Source organism: Triticum urartu, chromosome 3A (assembly GCF_056163025.1).
Source record: "Triticum urartu cultivar PI428250 chromosome 3A, HENAU_Tu73, whole genome shotgun sequence".
Classification (NCBI taxonomy): domain Eukaryota; kingdom Viridiplantae; phylum Streptophyta; class Magnoliopsida; order Poales; family Poaceae; genus Triticum; species Triticum urartu.
In genome coordinates, this window is record NC_141875.1 from 692,991,542 (window position 1) to 693,005,580 (window position 14,039).

A 14,039-nucleotide genomic window follows, 5' to 3' on the forward strand; every position below is an offset into this window, starting at 1 on the left:
TTGTATGTGGTCTTGGGTATTCCTACCCACTCTACCCCTTTAATGCATAGTACGCGTATTCTAGGGGCAAAGAAACAAAGACATTACATGAACTGGTAAAATAGCACACTATATAATTTACAAAAAAAGGAATCAGCGTGCATCACGTCCCATGCAGAAGAAAAAGGCAAAAGGAAAAGAAAACAAGGAAACGTCAAGCGACGTGCTCGAAGAAGCAGTCTGGGATGGCAGCGCTTGTGTTCTTGATCTTGCAGTCTAGCCTCAGTTGCACCGTGGGGAGAAGCAGAAATCGTTGGCCGAGAATGACTTGGTTATCTTCCCGGCGTGGATTCTGAGATCGTTGCCGTTGCGGCGGATGCCCCGAACGCGGATAAACGGAATAAAGATCTTCACCTTGACGCCCTCAAGGCCCGTGATCAAGCCGTTCTGGATCTTCCCGGCGATCCGGCTACTGTACTGGATGTTATGCCCGGCGATGCGGACTTTGCAGTCGTTAGAGAGGTGTACCTCAACGGAACCATCTGGCCGGAGCTCGTAGCCCTGCACGCCTTCCGGGAGGATGCCAGGTGGGAAGCCATACCGCCCTAGCATTTCATACGCGGTTGGCATGTTTCTTGAGTTTCCGGTCATCGGCTGCTGGGGCAAGGCTCGCGGCCCGGGTGGTGGCTATGGCTGTGAGAAGGATGGAGACCATTGCCATGAGCAAGGGGATAGAACGCTTCGCCATTGCGGGTGGGGTGTTTGGGCTATCGGGTGGACAATTAATGCTTCGTAGATATATTTTCGTAGATATATTTTCGTGGGAGCACAGTGATGCTACTTATGTATCTCTATCTCTATCTCTATCTACTCCCTCTCTCAGTTTACAGGGCATGCGCGTACCCTTAGATCGTCAACTTCATCAACCTAATACAAGTCATATATTACAAAAAATATATTAAAATAAACTTCAGATGTTCTATTTTTAAACAATATAATTTTTGTGTTATATGGTTTATATTAGAGTGATAAAATTAGCAACCTAGGTATATGTGCATGACTTGTAAACTGAAACGGAGAAAGTACTGATAAAGTACGGACCGCTTCTGGTCGTCCATCATTAAAATTATCTCTGGAGTTGTAAATAATCTTTTGGTCATCGGTCATTAAGATTATCCCTGGAGTTGTAAATAATTACCCACGATGTCATTGGAAAGTGAAAAAAGACCGTTTGTTTTTTTCCTTCTAAAATCGCCGGTAGTTTATAGTATTTATATTAAGCCTCTATCATACATCACCAGTGCTGGAGTGGTGCAGTGGTATTAGCCTAACGACTCCGTGCTAGAGACCCAGGTTCGATAATTGGGAATTTCTCCTACTAATAACTAAATGCCGGCAGGCAAGGATATTACTTCCTCGCTGCAGCGTCATTTAGGGTTTTTTTTTTAAAAGTAGCACGTTTTTTATAGCAATTTCGGAAACTAGCAGTGTTGATGCACTATTTGCAAAACTAGCAGCCCGTCGATCAACCGTTGGCCGAAATGGGCCTTTTCGGCGTTTTTTACAGCAATTTTGGAAACAAGCAGTGTTGATGCATTATTTGCAAAAGTAGCAGCCCGTCGGTCAACCGTTGGCCGAAATGGGCCTTTTCAGCGTTTTTTACAGCAATTTTGGAAACAAGCAGCGTTGATGCATTATTTGCAAAAGTAGCAGCCCGTCGGTCAACCGTTGGCCGAAGTGGGCCTTTTCGGCCTGCCTAAGCCCGAAGTGACCTCTTCGGTTAAGCGTGGCCGAAGTGTGTGCGAACTGGGCCGAAGCGTCATTTAGGTTTTTTTTTAAAAGTAGCACGTTTTTTATAGCAATTTCGGAAACTAGCAGTGTTGATGCACTATTTGCAAAAGTAGCAGCCCGTCGGTCAACCGTTGGCCGAAATGGGCCTTTTCAGCGTTTTTTACAGCAATTTTGGAAACAAGCAGTGTTGATGCATTATTTGCAAAAGTAGCAGCCCGTCGGTCAACCGTTGGCCGAAGTGGGCCTTTTCGGCCTGCCTAAGCCCGAAGTGACCTCTTCGGTTAAGCGTGGCCGAAGTGTGTGCGAACTGGGCCGAAGCGTCATTTAGGTTTTTTTTTAAAAGTAGCACGTTTTTTATAGCAATTTCGGAAACTAGCAGTGTTGATGCACTATTTGCAAAACTAGCAGCCCGTCGGTCAACCGTTGGCCGAAATGGGCCTTTTCGGCGTTTTTTATAGCAATTTTGGAAACAAGCAGTGTTGATGCATTATTTGCAAAAGTAGCAGCCCGTCGGTCAACCGTTGGCCGAAGTGGGCCTTTTCGGCCTGCCTAAGCCCGAAGTGACCTCTTCGGTTAAGCGTGGCCGAAGTGTGTGCGAACTGGGCCGAAGACGGGCCTCTTCGGCCAGCCAGCGACCGAAGACGTCTTCGGCTAACCAGTGGCCAAAGAGTTTTGGATAAGGCCCGAGCTGGTCTTCTTTTTCCTCTCGTTGTTCTTGCTCTCTCTCTCTCTCTCTCTCCGTCTCTCTCTCTCGTTCCTCTCTGTACATCGCCCTCACCCCTCGCTGATCTCTTCGTTTCTCCACCTATTTTCGAATCCAAAGCACAGAAACGGTAGATCGTAGCCATCTCCATCGGTGTACGGTCATGTTTTTCCCAATGGGATAGCTGTTTGTGCGTACAAGTAAGGTGGAGTCATGATGGGGTGAGAAGGAGGAGAAGCCATGGTGGGCTGAGGAGGAGGAGGAGGTGGTTTGGCTGGTGAGGAGGAGGTGCAGCTTCGTGCCGCCGAGGGGGTGGCGTTGGTGTTGTCTGTTGGTGCAACTGTTGGCCGAAGTGTGCCTTTTCGGCGTTTTTTATAGCAATTTTGGAAACAAGCAGTGTTGATGCATTATTTGCAAAAGTAGCAGCCCGTCGGTCAACCGTTGGCCGAAGTGGGCCTTTTCGGCCTGCCTAAGCCCGAAGTGACCTCTTCGGTTAAGCGTGGCCGAAGTGTGTGCGAACTGGGCCGAAGACGGGCCTCTTCGGCCAGCCAGCGACCGAAGACGTCTTCGGCTAACCAGTGGCCAAAGAGTTTTGGATAAGGCCCGAGCTGGTCTTCTTTTTCCTCTCGTTGTTCTTGCTCTCTCTCTCTCTCTCTCTCTGTCTCTCTCTCTCGTTCCTCTCTGTACATCGCCCTCACCCCTCGCTGATCTCTTCGTTTCTCCACCTATTTTTGAATCCAAAGCACAGAAACGGTAGATCGTAGCCATCTCCATCGGTGTACGGTCATGTTTTTCCCAATGGGATAGCTGTTTGTGCGTACAAGTAAGGTGGAGTCATGATGGGGTGAGAAGGAGGAGAAGCCATGGTGGGCTGAGGAGGAGGAGGAGGTGGTTTGGCTGGTGAGGAGGAGGTGCAGCTTCGTGCCGCCGAGGGGGTGGCGTTGGTGTTGTCTGTTGGTGCAACTGTTGGCCGAAGTGTGCCTTTTCGGCGTTTTTTATAGCAATTTTGGAAACAAGCAGTGTTGATGCATTATTTGCAAAAGTAGCAGCCCGTCGGTCAACCGTTGGCCGAAGTGGGCCTTTTCGGCCTGCCTAAGCCCGAAGTGACCTCTTCGGTTAAGCGTGGCCGAAGTGTGTGCGAACTGGGCCGAAGACGGGCCTCTTCGGCCAGCCAGCGACCGAAGACGTCTTCGGCTAACCAGTGGCCAAAGAGTTTTGGATAAGGCCCGAGCTGGTCTTCTTTTTCCTCTCGTTGTTCTTGCTCTCTCTCTCTCTCTCTCTCTCTCTCGTTCCTCTCTGTACATCGCCCTCACCCCTCGCTGATCTCTTCGTTTCTCCACCTATTTTCGAATCCAAAGCACAGAAACGGTAGATCGTAGCCATCTCCACCGGTGTACGGTCATGTTTTTCCCAATGGGATAGCTATTTGTGCGTACAAGTAAGGTGGAGTCATGATGGGGTGAGGAGGAGGAGAAGCCATGGTGGGCTGAGGAGGAGGAGGAGGCGGTTTGGCTGGTGAGGAGGAGGTGCAGCTTCGTGGCGCCAAGGGGGTGGCGTTGGTGTTGTCTGTTGGTGCAAGTTCTCAGTGAGGTGGCCACACGCGTCGAAGGTATAATGACGCGCCATATTTTTTAGTGTTAATTGGTTTGTGTTGGCATTTTAGTGGATAGTTAGTGTAGCCGGTAACAATTTTGTTCATTGCGATTAATTACAAGGTGGCAATGTCTGACAGGTGAAAATGTCTATATCAGTAAATTTGACTGTTTACTATGGCCCTGGTAATGTTCGATATAATGAGTTGGGGGTTGATCTTAGCGAGTTTAAAAATGGCGTCATGACACTTTTAGATCCGGACAGACTGGACATTAGACAGTTGAAGCACTGGTTGACTACTAGTTTTGGGTTGGATCCTGAAGTATGTTCCGTCAGTATTCATGCATTGTGGACCAAATCCTGTAAAAATGTCAAGTGGGAGTTGATGCCGATAGATAGGAGCCATCATTGGTTGACCCTGTTAAGTCGTTGTCGTGATCGAAGAATCCACCCATATGTCCTAGTGCAGCCAGTGGCAAAGGAGGAGAATAACGTACAACTCCATGTGGGGTATGAAACCGGCCAGGGTAGTCGAGTTGCTAACGAGATTCATTTATCCGGGTCACAACCACCGGATGTGGATCCTAGCCAAACCGAGAAGGAGCCAGACTACATGCTGGACAATGTATGTGGCCATGATACTAGGCAGAATATTCAGTCGATAATATTAGCTGGTTCTAGTGTTGCTGATGGGGATGAGGAAGGCGATGAAATGCAGAAGGTGATGGAGGAAGAGGACGAGGATGGATATGCGGAGGATCTGGATTCTGAAAATTCTGAGGATGAAGTGGAGGTACCAATTCCTTCTGCATGGAATCATGACATATCCACCGGCCTTACTGTGAACGATGGCCATGAGACTCCATGGCAATATAATCTGAACCAAGTCCAGATAGGGGCTATGTTTGATACAAAGAAAAAATTGAAGTATGCAGCGATAAAGTGGGCTATGTCTACTCAAAGGGTTTTCCGGACACACATATCAAACCCAACAAACTATACCGCGAAGTGTGTTGAAACAGGTTGTCCTGCGAAGGTGCACGAGCACGTGCCGAAGTATAACATCCACTGGGTTGTCACGAATGTGGTCCCACATAATTGTGTGAGGAAAAACTTGTTGGTTCGTCATCCAAACCTAACTTCAACTCTCATTGCGCAACTCATGTATACTGAGATAGTGGAGAAAAAAAGATATGGAAGCAAAACACATCCAGACAGCAGTGAAGGTCAGATGGAATTATAACATTCCTTATGGGAAGGCTTGGAGGGCTAAGCAGAAGGCTATGGAGGAAAGGTTTGGGACATTCTTTGACTCATATGATAATATTGTCCGTCTCCTGGATGTGAAGGAGAGGAATCCCGGCACTTATGTTAACGTACAACATATAAGGTTGCTGAGTATACCAGGTTTTAGCGTGTTGAAACGAGTATTCTTCTCTTTCGCTATGCGCATTGAAGCTTTCCGGCATTGTCCTCCTATGATGTTTGTGGATGGTACATTCCTTACTAGTCAGTACAAAGGGCAAATCCTGACTGCCATTGCTGTGGATGGAAACAATCAAATCATTCCACTTGCCATGGAATTTGTGGAGGGTGAGAACTTTCCGAGCTGGGTATGGTTCTTTCGACAAGTGAAAATTGCCATCGTGAAGGATCGACCCAACGTGTGTGTCATTCATGATAGGCATGCTGGTATATTGAAGGCTGTGAAGACACTAAGGAATCCAACAATAGACAAACCAACACCTTGGAAGGATTTGCAGAGCCGGTGGTGCATGCGCCATCTTGGCGCTAACTTTTTCTCACAGTTCAAGAACAAGCGGTTGATGAACTTGTTTAAAAAATTGTGCAAGCAGAACCAGGAGCGTAAATACCAATTTATTTGGTCAAAACTTGATGAGTTTACTAAGAAGCAGGTCCGTGCCAGGAAGAAAATGGAAAAGGACCAACAACAATTAGCAACACTCATGGCGGAGCTAGAGGAGCCAGTTGGTCTTTGTGACTTGCCAGCAATTGACCCTCCTAATACTAAGAGAAAGAAGGGGAGGGCAATAAAGGATTTTTCAGAGTGGATAGAGAAAGAGCCTCCCGTGAATTGGTCTTTGTTGCATGACACCCATGGAGCTAGGTATGGCCACATGACAACCAACCTTGCAGAGGTGTATAACTTTGTACTCAGAGGGAATAGAGCATTGCCACTCACAGCTATTGTGGAGGCTGTATTCCATGGCACTTTGAGATATTTCAGAGACCGACACGAGTTAGCAAAGAAGCATATTATAGATAATCAGAACACACCTTACTGTAGCCGTGTCATGGAGTATATGGCAGAGAAGATAGAGAAAGCAAAGAAGCACACTGTGAGACTCGTAGGTAATCTGGAAAGGAGGTATGAGGTTCAGCTACCTACCGATGGTTTTGGTTCTGCGAATGAGGTGAAGACGCATGAGGTAAAAATTGGAACAGAATTTTATCCAACGTGTGAGTGTACATGCAACAAACCAAAGTTGTTGCACCTGCCCTGCTCACATGTGTTGGCTGCCTGTGGCCAGATTGAGTTGGCTGCCGTCTCCTTTGTGTCGCCATACTACTTAAAAGAGGCTGTACTGAACACATGGACCGGTGAGATGACAGGGTTTAGAGTCGTTGGCAATTTCAACAAGGTTAAGGACGGTGAGAGAGTATACATCCCGGATCCAGAACTTCGGCGAACAAGCAGGGGTCGACGTAAGGCCCGTCAAATCCGAAACGATATGGACCAATCTGAAGCTGGTGGAGCAACCAGACAATGTCTGCTATGCATGGCTTATGGGCATAGGATGAAATATTGTCCTGACTTGAACAAAGATGGTGCTTCCACATCACCGAGTGCTTCCACATCGACGGCTGCAACAACAGGAGCAAGAGGCGGACGTGGTCGTGGCAGTCGAGGCCGAAGGGGAGGACGAGGAAGGAATAACTCACAAGCTATATAATGTGGGGGAGAATGTTTTAATTTGTAATATCGTCTGGACTATGTTTTACTTTGTAATGTCTGAACTATGTATTAATTTGTAATGTCGACTAGACTATGTTTTACTTTGTATGTCTGAACTATGTTTTAATTCGTAATGTCCTCTGTACTATGTTTTACTTTGTATGTCTGAACTATGTATTAATTTGTAATGTCTGGACTAAGTTTTGATTGCAGATATGTCTTTGTATCCGTTGCTTAATGGTACGATTGATAGAGGTCACCGGGCTGCACTTATGCAAGGGGGCAAGAACTTAGACGTTTTGGTCACTCGCACCCCAAAGACTAACTGGATGATACACCCTTCATGGGTTGATAGGTATTGATACATATAGTGCCTTACATGTTTGAAATAGGTATTGAAACATATAATTACTTACTTTTCATGCTACATTCTCTTTTTTTGTAGGTTAAGTTGGGCTGGACTTCTACCCTTGGCACGGCTGGTTGAGGGTACGTTGCAAGAGTGGGTTGACCATTCGAACTTGGATGAGGAAGGTGAACCAATGCAGTTGAAAAGGAGGCAAGTGAAACGATTCTCTTACGACAGGTCACTACTTACCTGCTTAGTAGATAAATGGAGACCAGAGACACATACCTTTCACTTTCCCTGGGGAGAGATGGCACCTACTTTACAGGATGTCTCCTACTTGTTGGGATTACCTTTGGCCGGTGATGCCATAGGTCCTTTAGAGGCAGAACCTAGCTGGCTTGCAAATATGCAGGCCCGGTTTCTAGCTACGGTGCCAACTGCTACGGGCTTAGACGATGATCCTCACGGGCCACGTTTTAGGTGGTTGAGCCAGTTTCAGGTAACCTTCGTGGCCACATGACTATGTTTTTTTAGTTACCAATAATACATCATTCACACAATCGTATGTTTTCTATGTAGATTGTCTCATTAGGATACCCCACAGTAGATTTGTCAGATGCACAGATTGATCGATCCCTAGAGGCATATATTCTATGGTTGTTCGGCAAGATGATGTTCACGGAAAACCACGTGACCACTGTTAATGCACGACTCATCGGTATTGCATGAGAGATAGCTGACACACGTTGCCCTGCGGATATTGTCCAGAGGAGTTTTGGTTCTGCCGTGTTAGCAGCTACGTACAGAGGCTTGTGCAAAGGTTGCTTGCTGAAGTCTAGAAAGTCAAGTCTGGTTGGATGTCCACTATTGTTGCAGCTCTGGTCATACGAGAGATTCCCTATTGGACGACCCTATGTCTCCATTGACACACCGTTTGGGTTGGAGGACATAGGAGGGGCTTACGTGGCTGCTATCGGCGACTTGCTTACTATGGGATCTGTTTGGGCATGGAGAGAGGTACTTTTAAATTATGTAATTCTTTCGATTATTTTTGCTATGCAATAGTATTACTAATGTAAATTTGTTGTCATGTACAGAGACAGTTTGCACATACCCAGGTGAAGGGCTGCTACCCGTCCTTCATGGTGCAGTTTGATAGTTTGCACGAGGATCAAGTTATCTGGGAGCCATACTCGTATCAGACTATAACATCCAGGTATCCAGTTGGGATATCTGCCTTATGCACTAGAGATCGGCACTACTGGATGACCAAGGCCAAGTTGGTGTGCGACGTGACGGTTGAGGAGATGGCTCTTCATAGGGTGATGAGATAGTTTGGTCTATGTCAAGAGCCTACAATTCCAGATATTCCACGGATACCAGACCACGTTCACAAGTAAGTAATAATATTAAAGTTGTCAGCACTACATTCAGAATATATCTAACCATGCAACGCGCATGTCAATCTCAGGTACAGTCGCGTAGGAGGAAACAAGTCCATGGCTGTTTGGCTTGAAAGCATTATGCCTTATGTTCAAGAATGGACTACGGCGCCGACAAATATCTAGAATGAGGTTTGGCCCTTTGACTGGGACAAGTTTGGGTTGTATTTACAAACTTACCGGCATACAACGATGATCTACTTGGTTCCATCAGCTGCTCCTGATCAGATTGAAGCCCCTCTCACCAGTGATATGTACCCAACTACCTCTGTTGTGGGAATGAGACACCACGCGGTACGTGTCATGCTTCTCATATGTGTAGTTTTATCACACCCTTATCATATACAACGGGTTAACTCTTCATGTGCAGAGTGACTTGACAGTCCAGACGCGAGAGGAGGTTTCCGCTTTAATGCGGCAGGTTGAGAGGGGGGATACTATCCCACAGACAGAGCACCTCTCATGGTTGAGGCGTATGGATGAGAAGTTAAGAGGGATTTACGCATCACTTACATGTAGGCGATCTACGGATGTTGTCGTTCCTCGTCCGGCACATCGTCCCCCATGTCCCTCTGTCCATCGTTCAGAACCACGACACTCTATGCAGCATTCAGAACCACGACACTCCATGTAGCAACCACGCCTCTCCGTGCATCAGCCATCTCCTTCACAACCAGGGAGCTCTTCTTGGAATCAGCCATCGCTTTCTCAACCAGGGACCTCTTCCTGGTCTCATCAAATGGAACTAGGTAACACTACTTTGTACATTCTTTTCAACATTGTAGGTTCGCAAATTAATTTTACCCATTTTACTATATTGTGGTAGGCAACCAGTCGCAACAGTTCACGCATTCAGTGCAGTCACCGATACTTAGTGGTGCTGGATGTGGATTAGAGGGCTATGGCGATGACGATGACCAAGCTGAAAACACTTATGACTTCTCGCACACGGTGTTTCACACTCCACCACCACCACCGTCGCAGGAGACACAGACAATGACAGACGAGGTTATCTATGGTCGTGGTTATCGTGAGCATCGTCCACCGCCTCAGCGCTTATCGCCTTCCGGTCCTCGCCTAAGGAAGACCCAGATTCGTCATCGTCCTCCGCAGTGATATGGTTATCTATGTATGAGTCATTATCTATGTTAGTTTCAGACTATTCGCATATGAGAGTCAGTATTTATGTATGAGACATGCTTCATGTATGTGTTACTATCGCACTTACTTCTATCTGATCAGGAGACATATATCGTTTTATGTATGCGAGAGACATATTACTATTAATTTGCATTGTTATTCCAGTTACATTTCCAAAGAGACTACAACCGATAATTAAGATACAAGCACATCTGAATTAAACAGTGCGGTTGAACTTAATAAATACAGCTTACATACTACAAAATGAAATTAAGGTAGAACATAATGCCCTACAATTAAGGTACAACTGGAATACAGCTTACATACTACATGAAGTCATAATCGTCATCCTCCGTTGATGCAGAACTCTTGCCCTTCGACGATGCAGAACTCTTGCCATTCGACGATGCAGAACTCTTGCCCTTCGATGATGCAGAACTCTTACCCTTGGACGATGCAGAACTCTTGCCCTTCGAGGATGCAGTACTCTTGCCCTTGGACGATACAGAAGTGTTGCCCTTTGACGATGCAGAACCCGGAAGCGGCGGCATGAAGATATCATCTTCGTCCTCGCTCTCCTCACTCCATAAAAATGGATGCTTTTCTGCAGTCCTTCTGAAAGTTTCACTCTTCGGCTCCACTACCTTCTTCCACCTTGCATGCAACCTAAGAAGTTCTTTACGCACCTCCTCATAGGTCCTTTCAGGCCACCCAGACCTACGTAATTCGTGGGCCAACTCATTCATTATGGTGTCACTACCGGTGAGTTCGTCCCATGGAACTATCCTATTGTCCATCCTGAAATCGGTGGCTAGCCTCAGAAGACATCTGCTCATCTCAGGATGAAAACTAAGATCGAAAGGATAATGGGACATCTCGACTACACTGGACTGCTTATTCACCTCCGGGTCAAGGGGGTTTTATAGGTAGAGAGGAGAAAATGGCGGGAAAGAACGACAAGGGTATGGAGGGAAAGGGTTGGCGGAAACATATGGCGGGAAAGGGTTGGCGGGAAATGGGTGGCACGAACATATGGAGGGAAAATATTGACGGAAAGGGCTGTGCAATTTTTTTTTCATTGGCTAAGATGGAAAATGGTTACACAACATTCGTAAGTCATAACAAAAAAACCCTTTTCGGCCTACAGTAAGAAGAAGAGCGCAACCATGCAACTTCGGTCAATCATTAACGCGAAAAGGTGGGGCCCAGGGACTCTTCAGCCTATGGTTGACCAAAGAGAGCTCTTCGGCCTATGGGAGGCCAAAGAGTCCTTTTCGGCCCAGTTGGGGCACTCTTCGGCCAACGCGAGGCAGAGGTGCCTTCTTCGGTCAACGGCTGGCCGAAGAGCCACTCTTCGGCCAATGGGAGGCCGACAGGGTGCTAATTTTGCAAATAACTAATTAGCACAGCTAATTTCCGAAATTGCTGTAGAAAACAAGCTAGTTTTGAAAAAAAAATCGTCATTTAGCAGATGGGATGCAAAATGTTTCAGTTTTGGCCCATCTTTTATATTTTCGGGCAGATTCAAATGGTTTTCTTAATGATTCATAACATTCAAACCCTAACTCCAAATCTAACATGTTATATATGAAAATCTCGCTAAAAAATTTAAATTTTAAATATGCTATTATATTATCCATTTCTAATATTTCATTCACAATGTGATCTTAATTAATATCTTCTTTATTTGGGGTATTTTGGAAATGACGGCTTAATGTTGATATTTTTGTTGTCTAATAAATTGAAAACATCTTGATTACATTTTAGAAAACACCCAACCTTTTTGCATAACACCACTTATCATGTTGTTTGTCGTCTGGCATCGTCAAAGATTCAAGGAATTTAGCGATGTAGTTAGGTGTGAGTATGAGGGACGAATGTTGCAATGCGCGAGCATGTTTTGCTACTAGATATGTATTTTCGTTGATGAAACTATGTGTATTCTGCGGTGACTGAAACTCCTGTTCATAAATAGCTTTGCGCCTTGCATGCCACAGTGCCCACAATAATATTTTGTATTTACTAACGTGGACATGGGTATTTTCTGTATACAAGGGGGAAGGGCTGGAATAGGGAAAAGTGAAATGGATGGGCCGGGGTGCCGGAAGCCTATGTTGCGGATGTCCAGACTCCCGCAAACCTGAGACCTCCTCGTTGGTGCCTTATGCGCCCGTTCGCTTAGCGGGCGTTCACACAGCAGCCTCGTGTGGGCTGGCCCAGCTAGCACGCTCACACCTTCCCCTCTTCGGTCGCTCGATCCTTCCCTTCGTGCACGTTTCGTTCGTTCTTTGTTATTTTTTTCTTTGATGTTCGTCCCTTCGTTCACAAAACTGAAAAACACATGGATCTAAAAAAATTACAAATTTGAAAAAACACTTCACGAATTTGATAAAGTTCATCAATTCAAAAAAAAATCAAATTTTGAACACAAAATTTAAAAAAGTTCATCCAATTTGAAAAAAAGTTCATCGGATTGAAAAAAGTTCGCCGAATTTGAAAAAAAAGTTTTCCGAATTTGAAAAAAAAATCATTGGATTCGAAAAAGTTCATCGAAGTTGAAAAAATTCGCTGAGTTTAAATAAAGTTCATCGTATTTGAAAAAAGATTATCGATTATGTAAAAAGTTCATTGAATTTGTAAACAAAAAGTTCATCCATTTTTCAAAAAAAAACATGAAGAAAGAGAATTTCTCGAATTTGAGAAAAGAAAATTTGGAAAAAGGAAAGATGAAAGAAGAAAGGATAGAAAAGATGTAGCTTATCACAGCAGGCTTGGTGGCACGGCGGTTGTTACAATGTCTCACGAAGCGGGAGGTCGCATTTTCGATTCTCCCTCGGGCGCCCTTTTTGGGGTTATAAAAACATATAGTGAACATGGAAATGGGCCGGCCCGTTAGTACCGAAGGAAGGGAGGGGGTGTGCGCCCGTTTGTGGAAACAGCTGTATGCGGCCCAAAAGGCGCCAAATAGGATTTGGCCGCAAACCTTCCACTAGTTTATGACCGATTTGTGAAAATTTAGACACATGAATGCGTTTGGGGGCATTTGCAACACAGCGTGGCTAGAAAATAATGTCTGGACACCGCGTTCTGGATGTTTAGGAGTTGTTTGTGTTGGGGAACGTAGTAATTTCAAAAATTTCCTACGCACACGCAAGATCATGGTGATGCATAGCAACGAGAGGGGAGAGTGTTGTCCACGTACCCTCGTAGACCGAAATCGGTAGCGTTATGACAACGCGGTTGATGTAGTCATATGTCTTCACGATCCGACCGATCCAAGTACTGAACGTACGACACCTCCGAGTTCTACACACGTTCAGCCCGATGACGTCCCTCGAACTCCGATCCAGCCGAGTGTTGAGGGAGTGTTTCGTCAGCACGACGGCGTGGTGACGATGATGATGTTCTACTGACGCAGGGCTTCGCCTAAGCACCGCTACGATATTATCGAGGTGGATTATGGTGGAGGGGGGCACCGCACACGGCTAAGAGATCCAAGGGATCAATTGTTGTGTCTACGGGGTGCACCCTGGCCACGTATATAAAGGAGTGGAGGAGGGGGGAGAGGGCCGGCCCCTATGGCGCGCCCTGGAGGAGTCCTACTCCCACCGGGAGTAGGATTCCCCCCCTTCCAAGTAGTAGGAGCCCTGTTCAAGAATTTATCTGATTAACCAGTTAACTTGCCGATTAATCCCTACTCATAGGTTCCCCGAGTAGCCGATTACCCGATAAATCGTCCGATTAATTGATTAAATGGCCGATTAGCCTATTAATCCCCTACTCACCAGCCGACCCAGCAGCTACCAGTTAACGATTTCCTCAACAATGAGTAGGAGTAGGAGTCAAGGCAAGGGAAGAGAGAAGAGAAGGAAGGAGGGGGCGCAGCCCCTCCCCCTAGTCCAATTCGGACTACGCCTTGGGGGGGGGGCGCCCAACCTCTCCTCTCTCTTTCCCCTAAAGTCCAATAATGCCCATATACTCCCCGGCGAATTCATGTAACTCTCTGGTACTCCGAAAAATACCCGAATCACTCGGAACCTTTCCGATGTCCGAATTAGTCGTCCA

General features: G+C 46.1%; 1 pseudogene; it reads right to left on the minus strand.

The window, feature by feature from the left end:
- LOC147981716 (uncharacterized) lies at positions 1-729 on the minus strand (annotated as a pseudogene).
- Positions 730-14,039: the final 13,310 nt, after the last annotated feature.